We start from the raw sequence: 21631 nt of genomic DNA on the forward strand, positions 1-21631 counted from the left end.
CAGGGTGTCTGAGTGTTTGGCTTGTTCTAAATTCACTCCAACTGTGGATTTCCCAGTGTAATCCAGATACTGTATGCCACTTGTGCTTTTCACCCATGTTATTAACACTGCAAAGTACCAGATGGGCTTGTCATAAACAGATAGCTAAGGGTTAATGTCTCTTTCACCTGGAAAGGGGTAACAAAAAACACCTGACCAGAGGACCAATCAGGAAACAAGACTTTTTCAAATCTGGGTGGAGGGAAGTTTGGGTCTGAGTTCTTTGTTCTTTGTCTTGGGTCTGACCCTCTCGGCTCTGAGAGTTATTTTTCTATCTCCTGGCTTTCTAATCTTCTGTTTCCAAGTTGTAAGTACAAGGAAAGTAAGACAATAGGTTTATATAGGTTTTTTTTTGTATTTACATGTGTGTAGTTGCTGGAATGTGTTAAATTGTATTCTTTTTGGATAAGGCTTTTTATTCACTTTTTTTCCTTAAGCAATTGACCCTGTATATTTTCACCTTATACAGAGACTATTTTTAATGTATTTTTCTTTCTTTTTAAGACCTGTTGGAGTTTTTCTTTAGTGGGGACTCCAGGAAATTGAGTCTGCAGCTCACCAGGGAATTGGTGGGAGGAAGAAGTCAGGGGGAAAATCTCTTTGTGTTAGATTTACTAAGCCTGACTTTGCATACCCTCTGGGTGAGGTGGGGAGAGAGATTAGCTCTCTCGGTACTTGTGTTTCCAGGACTGGAAGCAGGGAATCTCCTAGGGTCGTCCAGGGAGGGGAGCCTGGGATGAAGTAACCAGGAAACAAGGGGAGGGGGTTATTTCCCTTTGTTGTAGGACTCAAGGCATCTGAGTCTGGGGGTCCCCCAGGGAAGGTTTTGGGGAGACCACAGTGAGCTAGGCACTGTATAATTCCTGGCTGGTGGCAGCTTTACCAGGTCCAAGCTGGTAACTAAGCTTGGAGGTTTTCATGCTAACACCCATATTTTGGATGCTAAGGTCCAGATCTGGGAAAAAATGTTATGACAGGGCTAAGAGACAAACTTGGGTTCTGATCCAGATCTGGGGATATATTCAGATGGTGGGGAGAGACCATTTTGTTGGGTCCATTACAAAAGCAGGAGACAGCTGCAAAATTCCAATCCACCTCTGCAGGGGCGGCTCTAGCCATTTCGCCGCCCCAAGTACGGTGGCATGCTGCGGGGGGTGCTCTGCCGGTCGCCAGTCCCACGGCTCCGGTGGACCTCCCGCAGACGTGCCTGCGGAGGGTCCGCTGGTCCCGCGGCTCCAGTGGACCTCCCGCAGGCGTACCTGCTGATGCTCCACCGGAGCCACAGGACCAGCAGATCCTCCGCAGGGACGCCTGCGGAAGGTCCACTGGAGCCGCCTGCCGCGCTCCCGGCGACCGGCAGAGCGCCCCCCGTGGCATGCCGCCCCAAGCACATGCTTGGCGTGCTGGGGCCTGGAGCTGCCCCTGCACCTCTGGGTTCCAAAGCCGCCCATTCCCCCTCCATGCTCAGAGTCTGGGGGTGTTTATATCCAGCGCCTCTCTTCTGGTGACCTTAGGAGATCCTTCGGCTGCATGGCCCCCATGAAACAGAATCTGACTGGTAGCTGGGGTGCAGACTGGTCCAGCAGAGGCTGCGGCTGACTTCTAATGACCAGCTGCGCACCCCCACAGGAAGGCAGCAGAAATAGGCTGTTCCTGGGTGTAAACACTAGAAGAGACACTGCTTTGCAGAGACAGCCAGAGAAAAAGAGTGGACCTCTAATCAAGCTTCCAATTGACTCTCTACTTCAGGGCAGCATGTCTGCACAGTGTCTGGCTTTAAAAATCACTTGAGAGACTAAATACAGGATTTGAACCCACAGCCCCAGCACACTACCACCAAAACTACCACTGATTGCCCTCTTGTTGTGTGTGAGAACCCACCCATTTATGTACCTGCCTCCTGTCACATATATTTGCCATCCTCCTGGTGCATGACTGAGTGTGCTCCACATTAACCTCCCCTCCCCGCTCTGTGAGCTGCCCACCCAATATGCTAATAACTCTCCTCACTTGCAGACCTGAGCCCGTCCTGCTTTGAGTCCCTTTCAGTTGTGTATCAGATCCCAGCAAAACTGACTGCACGCTCACGCCTCTGCTTCCAATGAGCCTGAGGGCACTCTGATTGCACTTCCCAGTCCTCTCTGTGGATCTCAAACCCTGCTGCATCCTGGGTTATCGGCAGATATACTGGAAAATCAGAATTCCCATCCCGTAGAAAATTCTGATATTTCAGCAAACTACCAACATTTTTTGTGATTTGATGAAATGAAATATTTTGACCTTTCTGATCAAAAGGAAACATTTCAACATTCCCAGAATGAAATATTTGGCTTCAGGTTAGTTTGACATTCATCTGGGTCATGATCCCCTCACCATGCTACTGAATCACCCTACTAAATTCACAGTCCATTGTGGTCAGTTTCACAGTCATAGGATTTTAAAAATTGTTATTTCATAATTTCAGAAATTTAAATCTGAAATGTCACGGTGTTGTTACTGTAGGGGTCCTGACCCAGCTCTGAAGGCAGCAGCACAGAAGGGTGGAATGGTATGGTATTGCCACTCTTACTTCTGTGCTGCTGTCAGAATCATAGAATATTAGGGTTGGAATTGACCTCAGGAGGTCATCCAGTCCAATCCCCCACTCAAAGCAGGACCAACACCTGGCAGGGTGCTTGTCATAAACAGATAGTTAAGGATTAATGTCTCTTTTACCTGTAAAGGGTTAACAAACTGTGAACCGGACACCTGATCAGAGGACCAATCAGGAAACAAGATACTTTCAAATCTCGGTGGAGGGAAGCCTTTGTTGTGTTTTTGGGTTTTGCTTTGTTCTCTCCGGGATCTGAGAGTGACTGAATGTACTACAGGCTCTAATTTTTTATTCAAGTAGTAAGTGCAAGTAGAAAGGCGATTTAGTCTTTTTAATTGGTTTTCTTTATTTGCAAATGTGTATCTGGCTGGTAGAGGTCTAATGTGTATTTGGCTGGAAGTATTTTAAATTGTATTTCTGCTGGAGGAGGCTTTTTCTCCAGTTTCTAGAAGCTGACAGACTCTGTAATATTCCATCTTGAATTTACAGTGATTTTCTTTATTCTTTTATTACAAGTTTTGCTTTTAAGACCTGTCTGATTTTTTCCCCTTGTTGAGGCTCAAGGGAATTGAGTCTGTACTTAACAGGGAGGGAGGGGAGAAGGGGGAATCCCTTTGTTTTAGATTTACGGAGCTTGAATCTGTATATCTCTCCAGGAGCCCAGGGAGGGAACACCTGGAGGGGAGGAGAAGGGGGGGGAAATGGTTTATTCCCCTGTGCTGTAAGACTCAAGGAATTTGGGTCTTGGGGTCCCCAGGGAAGGTTTTGGGGGGACCAGAGTGTATCAGGCACTGGAATTCCTGATTGGTGGCAGCTTATCAGATCTAAGCAGGTAATTAAGCTTAGAGGAATTCATGCTAGTACCCCAACTTTTGGACTCTAAGGTTCAGATTGGGGAAAGACACTATGACAGTGCTGCCTTCAGAGCTGGGAGCCTGACCAGCAGCTGCCGCTCCCTGGCCTCTCAGCTCTGAAGGCAGTGCAGCTGTAAGAATGGCAATATTGCGGCTCCCCTTACAATAACCTTGCAATACTGTCCCCCTCCCCACAACCCTATTTTGAGTCAGGATCCCAATTTGAGAAACGCTGTGACAGCTGTATAGTATAAGGTAAAAGTATATGAAATAGCAGATTTCACAGAGGAGATCATATTTCACAGTCCGTGACACATTTTTCACGGACGCGAATTTGGTAAGGCCCTACTCATCGAAGTTGTAGTTTGCATGCCTCAGGCTCCCATTCTCCTCTAAGGGCAGGAATCCCTGTTCGAACTACAGTTTCCATGATGCATGGCGTTGGTTCAACCAGAGGCAAAATTATGGAGCATCATGGGAGATGTAGTCCAGCCAGGTAGCCTGACCCATAAAGGAGTGTGGAGACAAGAGGCACTCAGACTAGAGTTCTCAGAACCTATCATGGCAGCTCAGGCAAACACACGTTAATGTCAAGCGGACTTGAAATTAAATGTTTCGATTCCGTTCGACAAACCGAAGTCTTTCGATCTGGTTGACCCGACCTGAAAAAAAATATTTTGTTCAGATTTTCCCAACAGACAATTGAATAATTTTGACAAAATTGAAATTTGCCTATAGAAAATTTTGACTTTGTAGAAACTGTATTTTCTGTTGAAAAAACATTTTGATGGGAAATTCCCAATCAATGTTTAGACAGGTGCCTGAACCTCTGCCTTTCCAATAGACAAAAAGTGACCAATGACACTTGCACCAAACATACCTGATAACCCAACATGCTTGGCTGGCTCCAGCCCTAACACAGGACCTCGAAGACCGCTCCTCCCTTCACTTCTCAGGCTGCACGCCATTCACCTCACTTTGCCTCTGTGTCCCACTGCGATGTTCTAAAAGGATCCCCCCAACCCCCCGCCTCCTTTCTCCGGTTTCAGTGGAATACTGGATTATTCTTCACTTCCTGTCTCAAACTGTACAGTAGCGTGCTGTTGAAAAGAAGCCGTGTCCCACCTCAAAGGTGGCTGCATGTCAGTGGTAGGTGATGTGACCCATTTGTCAGTAGAGGATGCTCAAAGTATGTGGGGAGAGCACTGCCTACCTCATTTTGAATCACATGATCCTGCTGTATATTGGCATAGGGTACAAAGTGGCTGTGAGTATCAGACACCAAGGTCTGGTGAACCATGCTGGGATCTTCCAGGGAGAAGATGCCAGAGTGATACAGATTTAAACGATTGCTGTAAATAATAATAATTAAATCTTAGCTCTTATATAACACTTTTCATCAGTACATTTCAAAGTGCTTTGCAAAGGAGGTCAGTATCATTACCCTCATTTTACATCTAGGGAAACTGAGCCAAGATCACCCAGCAGGTCAGTGTCAGAGCTGGAAAAAGCTATGTCTCCTGAGTTCCCGTCCAGTCCTCTGTCCACTAGGCCATAAATAATGTATAACCAGTATTTCCTTAACATGGAACTACGTCTCCCTTCCTAGTGGTGGCTGGGCCACATGAAGATTGTGGAGTCTGCTACAACTTTCAAGCTGCAAGGGCTCTTTTAGCTCAGGTGGTAGAGGCTCCTGGTTATACAGGCAGAGGTCCCAGGTTCGACTCTGCTGCTAATGCCCCAACAAAGGGCATCACGTTACATGAGAGCCGAGAGAGGGGCTGGAGCTCACCGACCGCAGCATATATCCAGAGGTAACTGCATTGAAACCAGGGCAGTTTTTCTGGACTTACACCAGGGTGAATGAGATCAGAATCTGGTCCAAGGAGGGGAAGGGCAGGTGGAGGTAAGGAGGCTAAAATGGAGCATGGGACAACACAAGAGGCAATGACCGAAGGGTACTGAGTACATGGAGACCCCACTGCACCCTCAATCAGGTCACAACCCTACAGTGAACACCACTAGACTTTCCCCTTCCCTGGCACCCTCTCTCTGGCCCTAGCTGCCTCCCCTCAGCCTGATCTAACTGTGAGGCTGCAGGGTCCCTCTGAATTGGGACTGTCCATGCTCTAGGGGGAATTGCACAGCTTTGAAGGGGGGTGCTGGGCACAGCCAGGCCCACTGCTCTCCCCTCCAACAGGAAAGGAGGAATCTGTGCTCCCCCTTAGAGATTCTTGTTGCCTGGTTGGGGGCGGTGGGTCTGCAGCAGGCGTAACAGGCTGTGTGTGGTGGGTGGGGGTATTGTGGTGGAGGGAGTCCAGGGGTTATGAAGGAGGAATGGGTGCTGATGGGGAGATAGGTGGAAAGGAGCCCAAAAGTGTGGGAGGGTAGGATAAACTGAAAACAGGCCTCACTGCAGGAGTCTGGCCTGGTGGTTAAATCAGGGGACAGCACTATTCCTGTCTCTGATACTGAGTTGCTCTTAGATGTTGGGCAAAGCCCTTTTGTGCCTCAGTTTCCACATCTGTAACATGGGGTGGGGGGGGGAGAATCCCTGGGGACTTGCAAGGCTGGATTCATTAAAACTTGTAAAGAAAGGATGGCCCAGTAGCTAGGTCCCTATCCTGGGACCCAGAGGATCATCTCACTTCTCTACTCTGCAACAGACTCACTGTGTGACCTTGGTCAAGTCTCTTGAGGGTATGTGTATGCTGCAAAAAATAAAACAAAGAACCCCCCCCAAACCCATGGCAGCAAGTCCCAGGGCCAGGTCTACAGACTCCAGCTCATGCCATGGCACTAAAAATAGCAGCAGAGACATTCCCTCTGAGATTCGCTGCCCTGGGTGTTTTCTTACAGTGCAGAGGTACCCTTAGTCTCATTAGACCTCAGACTCCCCCCGCTCTCCCCACCCCCCGCGTATGAAATGGGGCCCATGGCACTGCTGGCCTTTCCAGGAAAAATGCACTAATGATCGCCAGGTGCTCCGATGGCTCCAACGACAGGGGCCAGGGAAGTGCCATGGGGCGACAGAAAGATGCAGGGGGACCTGGTTTTTATTTTAGTGCACAGGACACTCAGCAGCAGCCTGTCAACGGCTTCTGGCTGAGAGGGGGTCCTGGCCCAAAGCTCTTCCCCTGCTGCCACTGGGTCACCCCCAAGGGAAATGTCCAGGGTCCCTTATCCCCAGCCCAGCTCAGCAGCGCGCCCCCTCAGGACAAAGCATTTGTCAGGGGCTGGGGCAAAGCGCTGAAAACAGGGGCAGGTGGGGGCAGAAAGCCCCTGGCTCCCAGCCTGCCCTTTGCCAGGGGCTGTTCGCCTTGGCTGGGGGAGCCAGGTGCGGATGGGGCTCACCCCAGGGCTGGTGCAGGACCAGGGGTGGTTCCAACTTCAGCTGAATCGGGGACAGGGCAGAGCCCCAGTGAGCATTAGGGGCCAGGTTACCCTGGTGTAAATCCGGACTAACTCCACTGACTTACTCCTGCCCCAGGCAGCCTCCGCTGGCCGGGATCGCCCCTGCTGCTGGGCTGGCGGCTCCGGAGCTAAAGCTGCGCCGGGCAGCCCCCTCCCCAGCCCAGGTTGGCCACGGCAGAGCTGCCCCGCGGCCGGGCACCCCTGTCCCGTCCCAGGAAAGCACCCCGGGGCCGGGAGCCCCGCAGCGCCTGGTGCCCCCAAACTTCCATTGCAGCCCGTGCCCCCCCCCCAGCTGGCTGCACTTCACGAGAGGGGGGCTGCTTCCCCGGCCCGGACCCCTCCCTCCCCGGACAGCAGGCAAGCGCCGAGCTCTCATGCTCTGGGGGGCCCGGCTTACCGGGCAGGTGCCGCGGCCGCTGCCTTCCGGAGCACTGCGGGACTTGGGCTCCCGCGCCCGGCCAGCCCGCAGATGCATCGCCACCCCCACCCCCCCGCGCCTCCTCCCCGCTCTGCGGTAGCGCGAACACCGCTCGCCCCTGCGCTCTCTATTGTGATGCCTCTCACATCCCGCTGCATCGGCTCCCCGCGTGCGCCCTGCACCCCGCGCGGGACGGAACTCTGCCGGGGGGGTGGGGGAAAGCCCCTGAACTTTCTGCAGCCTAGGATGCTAAAGCACCCTGGAGAGGGGAGCCCAGCGGGACCCCTCCAGCCTCCCGGCTGCTGGAACTCCCTGGGAGAGGGACAAATGTTACAGGGGCAGCCCTCAGCCCCCTGCAAGTGCACTGCACAGGCTGGATTGGGGCGGGGGTCCCTGCTTGTGTCTTTGTGCATGGGAGCGTGGGTGGCCATGCATACATGCACAGATGTGTAGGGTGCATGTGAGTGGTCACACATCTGCTGGGAGGGGTGTACAGCACCAGGTGTACTTGTGTGCATGTTTGTGTGTCCGCCTGTCCATACTTGAGTGCATGGGTCAGCAGGTCAGCCTGTCTGCTTGTGTACATGGCAAAAGGGGGGTTCTTGCTGCAAAGACAAACTTGCATTTTCCTCTATTTGTAATAGTATTAAATAGACTGGCTTGAATCCCCTGCTGCGGACCAGGCAATTACAGCAGCAGTTACTCAGGCCCTGGAGATTTTGCTCTAGATTTTTTTTCCATTGTTTTAGGAAGGAACCCAATTCCCTTCTGCCTGAGGCTTTGCTCAGGACCCAGTCTGAGTCCCGGTTTTGTTCTCAGGGAGATGAGGGGCAGAGCAGAGCTGTACTACAGGGGGCAGGGTGGGATAAAGTAGAGAAGATTCAGGGTGGAGGGGATTCAGTGAGTCCTAGATTGCAAGGCCTAAAGGAATCACTCTGTTCATCTAGTCTCACCCCTCACCTAACAGGCTGGAGAATTGCACCAGGGATTCCTAAAGCACCGGGAGGAGGAGAGGACTAGCCTAACATGGCGGCAGCAGCAGCAGCTTTGGTTAAACACTGCTTAAAGCCACCCTGGCTTAATATATTGTTATTTTTTTCTGGCTGGACTGCAGCCCCACCCTTTGAGCACTACCTGCATCAAGCCCATCACCAGTGGTGAAGCTACAGCACATTTTTTTTAAATAGACACACGCAAGCTCGATTTGCAGACTTCAAACACTGGAATACGCAGCCAGGGCCTAGGTACATAGTTCCAAGGGTTCATGCCCCTCCTTGTTAAACTTATACACCTTATTTCTAGCCTCAGTAGTTCCAGCTTCAACTTCCAGGTACAGGGTCTTGCTCTTAGCTCCAGACTTTAAATTAAAAAAAACCACCACCACCACATCGAGCCTTGGGTGCAATCTAGTACAGTCGAAAGGCAAAGTGAACAAATCACTCTTCAGAAAGGTCTCCCTGAGCAGAGACAAGAGCATGCAGGAGGCTGAGAACTCCAGCCTGTGGTGCAGGCTCTAGGGTGGGGCCACAAATCAGAGGTTTGAGGTGCAGGCTGCCTGGTGTCTGCAATGGAGGAGAGAAGACTTCCCCCAATCCTCTCTCACCACTGCAGCCTAGGGCCAGGGGAGAGGTGCCTCTCCCTACGTGCATGGCCGTTGATAGCCTGCTATGCAGCCACACAGCTTAAAAGGGAATTTAAGTCAGCACTGGAGGGTGGATTAGGGGAAAGAGGGAAAAATAAAACCTTCCTTGCTTCCTGCTCCACATTTGCATCTTCCATCTAAACACAGGGGGAGAGCTAGGGATGCAATGAGAAGCAGGAGTGCTGGAAGGAGTTTAAATGAAGTATTTCCCCATCTTTTGGTTTGTCCACTGAGCAGGGGCACAGTGGATGCCTCTCCTTGTGCTGCACTTATGGCTCCTGCCCCCATCTGGGGCTCAGGAGAATGCTGGACCCGGGAGCTCAGGGTGAGCACAGTGCTGGGAGTCATGACCAGCCTTTAGAAGATGGGACCATCTGTTCCAATCCTCCTCCCTGACAAGGCAGCCATGTTAGATTGATTTCTGGAAATAATTTATAATGCAATAAGGAAGAAACTCCATAGCTAATGTAATAAGGAAGCTGAAGGAGGCCATAAAGCTGCCTTGGTGCAGCTAGATGGCTACAGGAGCACGGGCAGCTGCAAAATTGCCATTGATTTTGATCTTATATCAACTCATTGATTCTATCCAGGGCCTGTCACACTAGCCCAGGCAGAGTCAGGGATTCCTTGATCAAGCCTTTGCATTTTGATCTCCTGAGTCCAGGCCAGAAGTTGACAGGGAGCAATTCAAGTCCTCGGTCAGCTGGAGGTCATTTCCTCTGGCATCAGTGGGCTGCTTAACTGCTTGTTGCCTCAGTATCCCCATCTTTGAAAGAGAATCTTAGGACCTGGCTTCTAAGTTAGATTGTGGTGATGCCTGGAGGTAGCTCCATAATATCTGCAAAGTGCTTGCAAAATACTAGTTAGATCACCTCTTCCACAGCCTGGCCTAAGAATGGGTGAATTGCCCCTGCCAGCCCTTTGCTTACTCTACTAAGCTGGCTGGCTTTCAAGGACTCATCTGGTCTTCCAGGGGGAAGAATACCATTTCACAAGACCATGTGCATTTTGGACTGCACGCGGCTTTCGACGTCGTCCCCAGAGTGGTGGAGAAAATCTACTTCAAATTTTCATCATATGTCTCACACATAGGATTACTGCTGCTTTGCAAACTCGACCGCAGACAAATGTCATCAGGAAAGCTGCCTGGAACAGATTGCTCGTGCAGCTCTGTTAGCGAGGCGTCACCGGTGGACATTCGGGAAGGGTTCAGAGGTCTTTGTCTTACCCCTGCTAACACAGTGTAGCTCTTAGCCCCCTCTAGTGGCAGGACCATGCAAAGTAGTTGATGAATCCACTAGCAAATACCTGGGGAGTTTAGCTCAAGCAGGAGACACTTTCAAAGCAAGAGGTGATGGGTTCAGCCCCTGCAGAAGACGGTCCATTTAACATCTTGTTATGCTGGGAAAGAAGAGATTTCTACCAGCATATAGTCCAGCCATGCTACACATCCTGTGTTTTCTAGTTCTCTTCTCTTTCTCCAGCCTCAGTGCTTTCAGATACCCGCTCCAGCATCCCTCTAAACAAACATCATGGGGGCAGGATGGTTTCAGCAGTCAGTGGCAGGTTTGTTTTGCTTGTGAACATCACTCTTTATCCTTCCAGGAGCCGTAAAAGATGGGGTAGGGTTGAGCAGGTAAGTCAGGCGCTCCTATTCCCCCTTTCCAAGGAAATGTCCAATAAAAAAATAAAAGGAAAACTAATCAGAGGGAACCTAGTTTTGCACAACACAATTAACTGGTGGAACTTTGCACCACAAGTATCAATGAAGCCAAGAACTCAGTAATATGAAGAAAAAAGACAGATACTCACATGAGTAATGAGAAGATCCACAGTTACAATAGAGAGAAATAATGCAAGGGATTAAACTCCAACTTCAGGGCACTACCTGGCAGAGGTTAAGAAGCTTCATTGAGGCTGCAGAGGGAAGCACAGATGTATCCTGACCCAACACAGCCCAGGGCTTTGTAGTTCTTCTCCGTCTGCCACAGAGGGTTTTTATTACTGAGCATATTTTGGATGTGTTCTTCTTGCAGGCATTTACTCCATGCACATTGCTCATCTCACTTGCCTCTGCGGGAGCTGACCAGGGCACTGCAATTTTGGATGTGGGTTTGAAGTTATCGGGAAGAGGTGGGCTCCTGTACCCATTAGAATTGTTCCTGGTAAATTACATCACTCTTACATCTCTGCAACACACTCTGAAGCTCTAACCTGACCCCAGCACATCAGAAGCACCCGTGCAGCTCCCTGGGCAAGAACACATTTGCCATCTGGTGCCCTGGGGGCATATTCTTTTGAAGAAGTTATAGTCCTTTCAAACCAGATCTCTGTTTTAAAGCGAGTCCTTCACTTTAATGTGCTCTCTCTACCAGGTTTGTGCCAGCACCCAAAGCCAATGATTTCCTCTATTCCTTTCAGCACCACTGCAGAGATACAGGATGGAATCAGATGTATTCCCAGTTGCACCTTCACTTTTAGCGCCTACCACCTTGTGCAGAGATCTTGTCGGCTCTTCCAAGCAGAGCAGCCTAGGGCTGGGTGTGGAGTTGGATGGGAGATCTCCCTAAAGAGCAAAAGGTGGCAGCATTGCTTCAGTAGGAGGCACTCAGTCAGTAGTGAATCAATGCACCAACGTAGTGGTCAGGGCTGTGCCCCTGCCGGCGCCAGCTTGATGTGAGATAGATTGTGAAACCACACTTCCAGCTGCTGTGTTTGCTACAAGCCCATAGTGATGACGAGGGCATTAGCCCTGATCTCCTGGCCAAATGAATTGCAACCGGTGTCCTTAAATTCCTCCTGGAGCACCACTTCTTCCCCCACCCCACCTTCCTGTCCTAAAAACTCATGCTATCGTTTACATAAGCACCCTCTGCTTTGCGGGAGGTCAACATCGTTAGGTGTTCAGCCTGAGACATGTGGGGGCAGATATTCCTACGTGCGCAGCTCAGCAACCAGCAGCCCCAGGTGAGAGACGGGCTGTCAACTTCCCCACCCGTACCACAGGAATAATCATTCTTCCTTTCTCTGATCTATTTAGCCTGTGAGCTCTTTGGAGCTGGGATGAATCTGACTCTGGGTCTGTGCAGTGCCCAGTCCAGCCAGGCCCTAATGCACCTAACACTGACTTTCTGGGAACTGAGGATCATAGGAAACTGATCTTGAGGAGGATTAGCTCTAGCCCCTTGCTGCATTTCAGGGTCTCCAATGAACCTAGGCTCCGCAGAAGCCATTGCGTTAGGTCTGGTTTGGATCGCGGGCCCGAGTCCCGTGTTGCCGCTCTGCAAAAAAACCTGAACTGGCCTCAGTGTCACAGGAAAGTGGGCTCAAGATCCCTGAGCCCACCTGTCCTGAGCTCAGACAGAAACCCCGGTGCAAGTGAGAGCCATGAAGCTCGCACCGATATTCTGCACAGCTCCACCCATGTTTTTCTATTGCCAAACATTGAGGCACAGTGCTCTGCTCCAATTACCAGGCCCCACTTCCTTCCCAGAGCCTGGCCACCGAGGCCCCCGCTCACACAGCCCTGCGACAGCCAGAAATAGGAGCCAGGGTCTCCAACCCCCACTCTGCCAGTCCTGCTCTAATCATTGGCACACTGCCTCTCTGAGCTCTGATGTGCCACGTACATCCCGGCACCTATTGGAAACCAGCTGCTGCATGGGAATTGATTTTCCAAGGCAAGTGCTGATGAATGCCAACGTGGCAAGGGCTTGCAGCCTGGTGGGGAGATGAGAGGAAGGATCCTCACAGGGGCGGCCTCCTGATTCATCGCACAGCTAATTGCTTGGAGACAAGAACAGGCAAGGTAGCTCCAGTACAGCCATGCCAGGCTCAGGAAGTGGCTAACTTCCTAATTAGAAAAGACCCAAAGTGTGTCTCATTCTCCCCACTGAGCCGGAGAAGGAAATTGATTGAAGGCTATTTTTGACTCCGGTTACAACGGGGCAGCCCAGTTCCAGTGCTTGACAGGAGTAACTCAGGGATGGCTCCCTTCCCATTCTTCTGCTGATGATTAAATAATTCCAGTCAGCGCTGGCGCTTCTGGATTCTGGGTTGAGCTTGTGCTGGGGACCGAGCAGCAACCACAGCAGGGGATCCCTCACTCACAAAAGGGGTTTAAGGAATAACTTCTCCCAGGGCAGATTATTGAGGTCCTCATCAGGAGTTGTTTTGCATGTTCCCCCAAGGCAGGTAGTGCTGGTCACTATGAGAGCCGTGACACTGGGCTAGATGGCCGCTCTGATTGCCTAGGTTGCGTGGTAGATATTTCAAGGTACATCATTCAACGTGGCTTGCAGGGGATTTGCCACAGCGCCTCTAGAATATGCTCTCTCCTTTCACAGCTTCGTCCTGACCTCAGTAAGCTATGTTGTAGAGAGATGTTTGGAGTGGGGATCAGGAATAAAGATTCCCCCACACACATGGCTCTAGAGGACTTCAGGGCCTAATGACACTAACTTCTGCCTCTGGCCAAAATTTCCACTGGCAGCATGCCCCAGAGGGAGAGGCCAGTACAGGCTGGGAAATGCTCAGCCTCTCCTATGTGTGAGCAGCATTTCACACCTCATTCTGGCCTTGTGGAGACAGAGCAGGGCAGGGCACTTGCAGGCAGGGTTTGGAAAGGACTATTGCTTCTCCTCTCTCCCCTGCCTCCTTTTCCTTGCTCCTGTGCTCACCAAGAGTGGGGGAGGGGTGGATACCAGGGGATGCCTACCATTGTCTCGGGTGCTCTGCGCAGTAGCTAGCAGAGGGCACTCAGGTAGAGCAGGCCGAGGGCCGCATGCTCTTTCCTGTCCACAGAGCAGGCACTCGGCTGGATGCCAGGCAGCAGCATGGAGTTGCTTGCTCACTGACATGGGCACAGCTCTGGTCCAAACAGCCATGTTTATACCACCTCCCCACCACCACCTCAGCCAGCCCAGGCCTCACTCTGCTGCGATCTGGGAGCTTCTCAAACACAGGACACACTCAGCAAGCCCCACGAGAAGGCTACCAAGCTATTTAAAAGGATACTGCCCAATTCCTATGCATTGCCTCAACCCCTCCTCTTTTTCCACTACTCCCTTTTTACGCTAGTCCCTGCTCTCCTCTGCCAGTACATTGGCCAGGCCCTGCCTTCCCTCGCATCTCTTGCCCGGCTGCGTGATGGAAACACTGCCAAGCAGACTCCTGGGACACTGCCCATTGCTAGATGAGGACATAAGAACAGCAATACTGGGTCAGACCAATGGTCCATTTAGTCCAGTATTCTGCCTCCGACAGTGGCCTGTGCCAGGTGCTCCAGAGGGAATGAACAGAACAGGGCAATTATAGATCTTTCTATCCCCCATCATCCAGTCCCAATTTCTGGCATCAGAGATTTAGGGACACCTAGAGCATGGAGTTGTGTCCCTGGCCATCTTGGCTAATAGCCATCAATGGACCTATCCTCCATGAACTTAGCTAATTCCTTTTTGAACTCCGTATACTTTTGGTCCTCACGACTGTGATGCAGTAGGGACTGTCTGTGTGGGGAGTGGGAGAGCAGGGGAGGACTTTAGGAGATGGACGATGCCAGAGCCTGTAACCTGAGCTAGGTAAGGGAGGGGAAAGGTCAACACCTTTGCCCGGGAAGGGGACAAAGGAAGGGAGTGGCAGGAGGGAAGCAGTTTGAGTTTGGGCTTGGGGCTGGGTGGGCGGAATTCAGGGTATCCTAGCTAGGATCCAAGCACCCTGAAAGCCCAGAAGGACTCGGTGGAGGGGTCCTGACTGTGCCTGCAAGCTCTGCTGTAACCTGTGTTCCTGTTGTCCAATAAACCCTCTGTTTTACTGGCTGGCTGAGAGTCACTGTGGGTCCCAGGAAGAGGGGTGCAGGGCCGGACTCCCCCACACTCCGTGACAACGACATCTCAAGGCAATGCGTTCCACAGGTTGCCGGTGCGTTGTGCGAAGTGCTTTGAGCAGGGGGTGGGACTAGATGACCTCCCAAGGTCCCTGCCAACTCTGAGATTCTACGATTGTAAGTACTTCCTTAGGTTTGCTTCAAATCTGCTGCCTATTAATTTAATCAGGTGACCCCTAGTTCTTATTACATGAGGGGGTAAACACCACTTCCAATTCATTGTCTCCACCCCAGTCAGGATTTTATAGACCTCTATCCTATCCCTCAATAGTCAGCTCTTCTCCAAGCTGAGCAGTCCCAGACTTTCTAATCTTTCCTCCTCTAGAAGCTGTTCTATACTCCCAATCATTTTTGTTGCCCTTCTCTGCACCTTTTTAATTTATCTCAATATATCATCTTTTTTGAGATGGGATGACCAGAACTGCCTGCAGTATTTGAGGTGCAGGTGTAGCATGGATTTATACTGAGGCATTATAGGTTCTGCCTTATTACCTAACCCTTTCCTAATAGATCCTGGTGTGCTGTTAGCACTTTCTGGCTGCTGCTGCACATGGAATGCATGTTTTCAGAGAACTAGCCACAATGACGCCACAATCTCTGTCTTGAGCGGTAACAGCTGATGGTGATGGAGCACCACTACCTCTCACTGTGAGGGTTTGCCCAGGAGGGTAGGTCCTTAGTGGTGGTGCTGCCTCCGTGATGGAAATAAACATTTAGACAGTCTGGACAGAAACATGGGATCCCTCGAACAGCTGCAACAAAATGCAGGTCTATAGGAGGTCTATAGTAACTGCCTTCCCCTCCTCTCGCACATTTCAAATTGCTTTATGCATGTTAATGAACTGAGCCTCGCAGCCCCCCTCTGAGCAAGGGAAGCATTAATAGCCCTAATTAGTGCCATTTATAAATGCATGGGATTGCTGCCATCTGCCACTAGGACTTTCCGGACTTGGGCACAGGCAGCAGTCTAGGCACAATGGCTGTGGGGGTGGAAGCTGAGAGCACTGTATCTGAAACGCACTGCTAGTGCATGAGCTGAGTCCAGTCTGTTAGTTTGGAGGCAGGAGCAGTTCACTGAAGGTCTATTTGGGGATCTAACCACCCCTGGGAGACAGAGCTGCCCGGAGTTAGTGCAAGTTACACCAGGCGACTGGCTAGCGGCACATGCTGCAGGAGAAGAGGGGAAAAACACCTGCAAAATACTCACTTGCCTTCAGCCTTTACATAGATGCTTCCCAATTAACCATATCTGGAGCTACCCCACTGAGGTGCTGTTGGCAGCCAACCACACCTAGAAGAGTTCCTGAAAAGATAACCTGTAATGGGAGGAAAGCAGCCCTTTTAGCAGCTTTCTGAAGGAGGCCAGGAAGGTTTTTGGTTTCCAGTTACCTGCCTGACTGATCTCTAGAAACTCAGCTCTCATCAGTTGTTTTCTCCCTGGAAGACGCTGGACAGATGGAGACCGAGCATGGGTTCCGCCAAAGAGATATCAATCATGTGAGACCTGATTAACTGAGAGGAGAAGGGATTTTTACTCACACTGTTCAATGCTCTAGGCTGTTGGCGTGTCCCTGTTTAAACTCCAATGCCCCCAAAACATTGTAAGAAAAGAGGTCAGTGTTAGAGATTTGACACCCTTGCTCCTTCGAGTAAGGACTGCAAAAGTGCCTGACTCCTATCTGAGAGCTCAAGGGGAAAACGTTCCCCTTCTTTTTCTTAAGCCTTGCAGGTCCTCTCATCCCAGAGAGCCAATGACAATTCTCCTCACTCTTTCCAGATCATCCTGTAAGACGACAGCTGTGATTAAGAGACGTATCGCTATTAATACTGTAGGGTGACCACATGTGCCAGTGATGGGTAGGTTAGAAAATGAAGTCAAACAGAGGTGTAAACACCTACCGCACTCAGGTGCGTGCTCAGGTGGCCACATACGAGTGGTAGGTAAGTGATCTCCATTTACTTTGCATGCCCACCCGCCCACCCCTTCCGTGTGAAATGAGCAGCACTTATGGTCTGTAGAGCCCATCCCTTTGCAAAAAAAAAATCTCCCATTTTACACTTGGGGAAACCGAGGCACAGAGGCTTATGCAGGGTCAAATAGGGGGTCTATGGTACAAGTGGAAATAGAACCCAGAGGTGACTGCTACGCCAGTGAATAGGAAACTGGCCTATGATGCCCCAGATAGTAACGATGCCATAACTACAGACTATGTCCAAAACCCACCCTGGGGGCTGGAGCCTGCTTCCATTCAAGTCATCAGGAGGGGAAGCAGCTTGTTTGGGGGGGGGGGGGGAGAGTGAGGGAAATGAGCCAGCCTTGTCTAGTTAGACTGTTGGCTCTTTGCGGCAGGGACAGTCTCTCACTACACGTACATACAGATTCTAGCACAACGGGGCCTCAGAGCAGTGCCAGCAATAATATGGGCTGAGTGCAGGTTTGCCTGGCTATCCTCTGGTCAAAATGTCTCTCCCGGGGTACCCGGCATTTCAAAATCCACATGGCAGTGCTGCTTTAAGAGTGTGCCACACCCCTTGCCTCTGGCTGCTTTGCCCAGTGCCAAGCAGCAGAGCAAGGAATATTAATATATGGCCCTGTGCTGCCCCCTCGCAGTGCTGGGAGGGAGTTTACAGGGGAAATTAGAGTGACATTGTTGCAAGTAATTGAGTGCCTTTCCTGAGATAGTCTCCAGGCCTCACTGCATTAGCTGTTTCTTAAATGGATGAGCTAATTAACCTAACTGATTGCTCCCATGGACTAATATTTTTGCTGTCACGTACCCGACAAGCAGGTTCTGTTTTTCAGTTATCTGCATGTTTGTTTCTCAGAGACTTTAACATCAGATGGGACCATCATAATCATGTAGTCTGACTCCTGCAGAAGGCCACAGAACCTCCCCGACTCACTCCTGTAATAGACTCCTAACCTCTGCCTGCGTTACTGATGTCCTCAAATCATAATTTAAAAAAGACTTCAAGTTACAGAAATTCCGTCATTGACTAGTTTAAACCTGCAAGTGACCTGTGACCTATGCTGCAGAGGAAGGGCTTCTGCCAATCTGACCCACGGAAAAATTCCTTCCGGACCTCAAATACAATGATGAGTTAGAGCTGGAGCATGCCGTTGTAGCCAGTCTCATCATACCATCCCCTTCATAAGCTTATCAAGCTCAGTCTTGAAGCCAATTAGATTTTTTTTGCCTCTTTGCTCCCCATGGGAGGCTTCCTCCAGAACTTCATTCCTCTGATGGTTAGAAACCTTCACTAATTTGAAGCCTAAACTTACTGATGGCCAGTTTATATCCATTTGTTCTTGTGTCCACATTGGCACTTAACTCCTCTCCCTCCCTGGTATTTCTCTCTCCAACATATTTAGAGAGAGCAATCACATCTCCCCTCAGCCTTCTGTTGGGTAGGCTAAACAAGCCGAGCTCTTTGAGTCTTGTCTCGGAAGGCAGGTTTTCCATTTCTTGGATCATCCCAGTAGCCCTTCTCTGCAGCTGTTCTGGTTTGAACTTACCTTTCTTAACCATAGGAGACCAGAATTGCACACAGTATTCCAGATGAGGTTTCACCAGTGCTTTGTATAATGGTACTAACACTTCCCTGTCTCATCTGGTAATACCTCACCTGATGCATCCTAGGACTGCATTCAGGGCTGCCCAGAGCAGGTGGCAAGCGGGGCAATTTGCCCCAGGCCCCACATGGGCCCTGCGAGCCCTGGCCTTTGAATCCTTTCCCGGTCTACTCACCCGGTGGCAGTCTAGGTCTTTGGCGGCAGGTCCTTCCGTGCTGCCGAAGGCATGGAGCGAGTGAAGGACCCACCACTGCCGATTCGGAACAAGCGAAGAACCCATCCCCGCAGAGTCAGAGTGCCACCCAGTGAGTACAAGCACCGCAGGGGGTGGTGCCTTTGTTTTATGTCCACTCCGCTGCTTTGCCCCAGGCCCCCTGAATCCTCTGGACAGCCCTGACTGCATTAGTCTTTTTCACAGCCACATCACATCGGTGGCTCATAGACATCCTGTGATCAACCAAGACCCAGATTTTTCTCCTCCTTTGTCACTTCCAACAGATAAATCCTCAGGTTTATAGTAAAAATTCTTGTTAGTCTCCAAATGCATGACCTTCCACTATTACATTTCATCCCTTTTGTATTACTCTAGTTTACAATGTCCACTAGATCTTTTGTACACTATTCTGGTCCTCCTCCGTATTGGCAATACCTCCCAACTATGTCTTATCTGCAGGTTTTATTAGCACACACTCACTTTTTGTGCCAAGGTCCATAATAAAAATGTCAAATAAGATCAGGCCCAAGACCAATCCCTCAGTGGAATGCCCCTAGTAAACTGCCCCTCAGCTGCCACGAGGCTATGTCAGCTTTGGCACCTGAAGCTTTCCAACCATCAGAGTCTCACAGAAGGTTCCAATTTATAGGAGGAATCTGAAAAACTGGTGGCAGCTGGGGGCCTGTAGACATAGCCTAGGTTACATGCATGCCTCAGTTGCTGCTTCCCAGCAGGCACATGTTCCCCCTCCAGCAGGGATCCAGGCAGGCAGCCTCCCTTAGATTTCACACCATGGGTCCTCATAGGGATGAAGCTTCCTACAGACACAGTGCTGTTTGTAAGGGCAAGTCACTGCAACACACCCAGCTGGTGCTGCGGCTGTGCTCCATCGGAACTCAGAGCCTGCTCCACAGGAGCGGTGGGTGGAGCTGCACGTGGATCGACTCTGCCGTAAGCTGCCCATTCAGCTTGCTTAGCATATGCTGCAGCCAGAGAGCTCCTGTGGCTATGGGCACATCTACATCTACGCTGTGACTGCACAGAGTTCGCTTTGTTCTAGCTAGCTCGGACAGTGCAGCAGTGCCGCTGTAGCGGCCTAGGCTGTATAAGTGCCCCCGGAACCCCGCTAATTACTTGGGTGGCTAGTCCAGGTTGAAACCTGCATTCCTGCAGCTCTACTGCCACGAGTAGATGAGCGAGCTCAATCAAAGCTAGCCGGGGTAGGTCTACATGAGCTGCCACCACACCCTGTGACTGCAGAGTAGGCAGAGCTTACAGGTAGAGATGTCCCAGGGGCTTTGCAGAGCCCTGTGACTTGCATTTTGGCTGAGAACAGTCAGAAGAACGGTGTGCCATTGATCCATCAATGCTAGAGGACCTACAGCTCTGCTCAAGCCACCTGGTGTAAATTGGGAATGACTCCCCTGCCTGAGAATCACAGGTGTCATCTAACAGATGTGAGCAAGAGGAGAAAGTCCCCCACAGGACTGCATCCAGCCACATTGCAGGGAATTAGCTACTGAAGATCCCCATCTGTGCATAGCATGGGCCAATGACATCTTGGTGGGGGAGAGAGGAGATTAGCTGTCTCCAAAGGGTAACTACAAGTGGAGGAGAGGATGTGGGTTAGGAACACCCCCTTGAATCATCCTAGGAGACTGGAGAGGAGTCTGAAGAAGGGGGAAAAAATGACACTGAGTACCAAGACAGACTTCTTGGCAGTGTGGAAGAGTCCTGGGGCCAGAGCTCATGTCATTTTAAGACAGACTGGGCAAGGCCCTGGAGACTACATACTTTGTCTGTTCCAGCATCTTCCCCCCTGTATTTAGCTAGGAGATGTGCTAGAAGAGCTGTGGAGAAGGATGGACGGACTTAGGACCAAGGTACTGGTCTGGACATCAGACGATGCAGGTTTGAGTCCCAGCTCAGCCAGCAAGTCCCTTGGGGAAAGCCATTTCATTGGGCTTTGGGTCCAACCTTAGTGTCTCCGGGCCTCAGCTCTTAACCTCTAGAGCAGGGATAACCAAGGTGTTAGGGAAGCTACACACATTAAGGATATTGCAGTGATGAGGGTCCCTGGACATCCCATAATAGGGCTGCTCTGTCCCCTTGCACCACCCAGTTCCACTTCACCCTTCAATGGTGCTTTCCATTCAAGGATCTCAAAGCACTTAGCTAAAAATGGACTGAGCCTCCCAATCACCCTGCAAGGGAGAGAGCAGCATTCCTAGAACCAGATCTCCTGCAGAATACAAGCCAGAGGATAAGATCAGACAAGAGGCCCAAGTCAGAACCAGAACTAGACCCCACAGCAGCTGGCTAGTGCTGAAATGAGACCATCCTCCCTAGCCTTTTTGCATACACACAGAAATAAGAATTGTTAATGTAGAGAGCACAGAATCCCTAGCACAGCTTGCCCCCCGAACCTTACGCACCCTTCACCAGCATGGAGCATGAAAATACTTTGCCTCATGCCTTGAGGGCTGCATCACAGACTTGAAGGCCAGAAGGTAGGGCCAGTGCAACCATTTAGGCGACCTAGGCAGTCACCTAGGGCGCTAGGATTTGGGGGACGGCATTTTCTTGGGCAATGACCACAGCGGCCGGATCTTTGGCCATCCTGGTCACAGCTGGCATTTAGGTGGAGGGAGCTGGGGCAGGGGAGCGCAGGGAGGGCCGCCTGCAGCAAGTAAGGGGGGGTGGCACGCAGAGGAACTCCTTGCCCCAGCTCACCCCTGCCCTGTCGCCTCCCCGAGCACGCCATGGCTGCTTCACTTCCTGGGAGGCAGGAGAAGTGAAGCAGTGATGGCGTGTTCAGGGTAGAGGCGGAGCAGGGGTGAGCTGGGGCAAGGGGGTGTGCCTCAGGATGGAGGCAGGGAGCTGCCACGGAGGGGGCGCCTCAGGGCAGGGGGCTCAGGGAGGGCGCAAGGTGGAAGTTTTGCCTAGGGCGCGAAACATCCTTGCCCCAGCCCTGCCAGAAGGGACCATCATGCTCATGT

General features: G+C 51.0%; 2 protein-coding genes across 7 annotated transcripts in view; one reads left to right on the forward strand and one right to left on the reverse strand.

Annotated features, from left to right (window-relative positions):
- The window catches only part of PPP1R12B (protein phosphatase 1 regulatory subunit 12B), a 602395-nt gene that overhangs the window by 265709 nt on the left and 315055 nt on the right, over positions 1-21631 (forward strand). The window lies entirely within an intron of this gene.
- The window catches only part of SYT2 (synaptotagmin 2), a 204840-nt gene that overhangs the window by 91224 nt on the left and 91985 nt on the right, over positions 1-21631 (reverse strand). For 2 of the 4 annotated variants that reach the window (XM_050956306.1, XM_050956302.1), the window contains exon 1: positions 7298-7357. The exons of the other annotated variants lie outside the window; for them this stretch is intronic. The gene's annotated coding sequence lies outside the window, so the exon portion shown is untranslated. Of the gene's footprint in view, positions 1-7297; positions 7358-21631 lie in introns of those variants that run through there. 4 annotated transcript variants of the gene reach the window in all.

Source organism: Gopherus flavomarginatus, chromosome 5 (assembly GCF_025201925.1).
Source record: "Gopherus flavomarginatus isolate rGopFla2 chromosome 5, rGopFla2.mat.asm, whole genome shotgun sequence".
Taxonomy (NCBI): Eukaryota; Metazoa; Chordata; order Testudines; family Testudinidae; genus Gopherus; species Gopherus flavomarginatus.